Genomic DNA, 2,711 nt, shown 5'->3' with positions numbered 1-2,711 from the left:
TAGCTTAGGATCAAACGATGTAGTATTTGGAAAGGTCTTCGAACAATGCCTTATACAGAGTAACCATTGTATGGGTATTCATTAAGTAAAAATAAATAATACTTTTCCTCCAAACATATCAATTAAAAGTTGTAAGAGTAATTTTAAATTGTATCACTTGCTTGCTTGAATTCCTTATTGGTTTCCTGCTGCACTTAAAATGCATATATTGACCAGGCACACCTGTAGTTCAGATGATTCCAGAGGCTGAGGCAGAAGGATCTTAAATTTGAGCCCAGCTTCAGCAACTTAGCCAGGCCCTAATCAACTTAGCGAGACCTGTCTCAATATAAAATAAAAAGGGCTGGGGATGTAGCTCAGTCGAACAGTGCCCCTGGGTTCAATCCCCAGTGTCTCCCCCCACTAAAAGCAAATACTGTGGTTTATTTCATTTCATTTTTTTAATCTTTTGAGTTAGGGTGCACTAAGTTGTAGAGGTTGGCCTCAAATTTGTAATTCTCCTGCCTCACTCTCCCCGGGGCTGGGATTACAAGTATATACCACCAGGCCAGGCCCAAATATAAAAGCACATGCCAGTGTCTTAAATCCATTTCATGTTACACTGTCTTTGCTTATCATGATTCAGTCATACAGGAGGTTGCTTGTATGAAAGTGCTCAGATTTCTGCATAAATTTTTTTTCTATTTCTATTTGAACTGCTTATCTTTTTTCCCCTTTCTGTACCTATGTAGTCGGGGGTACGGGGACACTATTACTCAGCTACATCCTCAGTCTTTATTTATTTTTATTCTGAGGCAGGTTCTTACTAAGTTGTCCAGGCTGGCCTCAAACTTGTGATCTTCCTGCTTCCTCCTCCTAAGACACTGGGATTACAAATGTGCACCACTGTTCCTGGCAAGACAGCTTTTCTCTTACGTTTTTGCATTACTGGTTACTTCCAAACCTTTAGGTTTCTACTGAACATCTTTGCCTCAAAGAGATCTCCCCCCAAAATAGCACCCTCCTTATTTTTTACCTCAGTTCCTTGTTTGTCTCTTTCATGATACCTATAATTTGTAATTGTTTTATATATTAAAATATTTCCCTTATTAGAATGTAAGCTTCAGGAGGGCAGGGATGTACCAGTTTTGATCACTAACACAGTGTCTAGTACACAGTAGGAACTAAATAATTAATTGCTGAATGAAGGAAGGATGCTGGTGAGTCATCTGAAAAGCATCAAAGGAATTTTAATGTAGCAAGTTAGGAAGCAGCTAACAGCAAATATTAAAATAAATGTAAAGAACTCCTAATGACAAGAAGTGAATACAATGCAAATTTGTAATAATCTATATTGGGATTTATATATTCATGAATGAAGACTGATATATTAGGATACTATAAATATTGGAATATTACTAACTTTAGTGGTTTTGATTAGCAGTCATTCTGGCTCTGCTTAGCTGGGTTATTTTTAACAGAGTACTTAACTACTTTTCCTTTGTGAAATGAAAACTATGGTAGCATCTATCAAAGCATTATGAGACTTATCTCCCTCACCTCCTCCTTACTAGAAATTCAACCCGCGGCTTTATACATGCTAGGCAAGAATTGTACTGCTGAACTTCACCCCCAGCCCAGCCCTACAAGATTTAACTGAAATGTGTAAAGTTACTACTCTAGTGTTTGGCACAGCAACAATTCTCAATAAAAGTTGACTAATCATGTAATCAATATAAGGGGATTTCTCCCCCTCCCTCCGCCCCCCGTACTGGGAATTGAACACAATGGTGCTTTACTACTCGGGTACATTCCCAGTCCTTTTTATCTTTTGAGACAGGGTCTCACTAAATTGCTGAGGCTGGCCTAGAACTTGCAATCCTCCAAGTAGCTGGGATTACAGGCTAGTGCCACTGCGCCAGAGGCTTTGTCTTTAAGGGCTTTGCCTGTGGAGTGATAGATCTTACATAAATGCTCCTTTTAATACTCTTACTCCTCTAATACCAAACTCTTGGGAGTTCCTGAACTCATCAGGATTGAACCGGAGGCCTGGTGCATGCCAAGCCCCAGCTGTATCACTGAGCCCTTCTTACCTCTTTATCTGCCACTTCCTCTCCATGGGGAAATCCATTCTCTCGCAAAACTGCCTACTCATTCATGGAGTCTTGGCTTAAACCCCAAGTTCTCGACAAAGCTTTATTTGTTAACTCCACACCATCCCCGATTCACTACCAGGATGGTTCATTACCATCTCTGGACCCTGGATATGTTACATTTATTGTAATAAATCCAAATTATTGTGTTTTCCTGGCATCTGGTCCCTTCTGTAGATTCTAAGCTTCTGTGGTATTCACTTTTTAATCCTAGCATAATCTAGTCCTTTACAGAAAGCGCAGGGTTGGATGCTGAAAAACTACTGAGACCCCTTTACTAGGTAGCGATGGGACCTTAGGTGACGTCTCCCAGCCCTCATTTGTGAAATGGGGCAACAACTTATACATGGCTATTCGTTGTAGTATTTGAGATAAGAACGTCTAATTGACAGACCCTCGAGTAGGAAATACACTAGCCAGCTCCGGCGGGGAAGGCGGGACGGCGCCCTCTGGTCGGCGAGTCCCACTGCGCAAGCGCACGCGGGAGACTGTAGGGCTGCTCCTCCCGCTGTGAGTGTAGTTCCGGGGCCCCCGGCGGCTGGGGCGGGCAGCAGTCGCAGAGTTGACGTCATCGCCGTG

The sequence above is a fragment of the Sciurus vulgaris genome (genome assembly GCF_902686455.1).
Source record: "Sciurus vulgaris genome assembly, chromosome: 10".
NCBI classification, from domain to species: domain Eukaryota; kingdom Metazoa; phylum Chordata; class Mammalia; order Rodentia; family Sciuridae; genus Sciurus; species Sciurus vulgaris.
Note: the sequence above shows the minus strand (reverse complement) of the source record.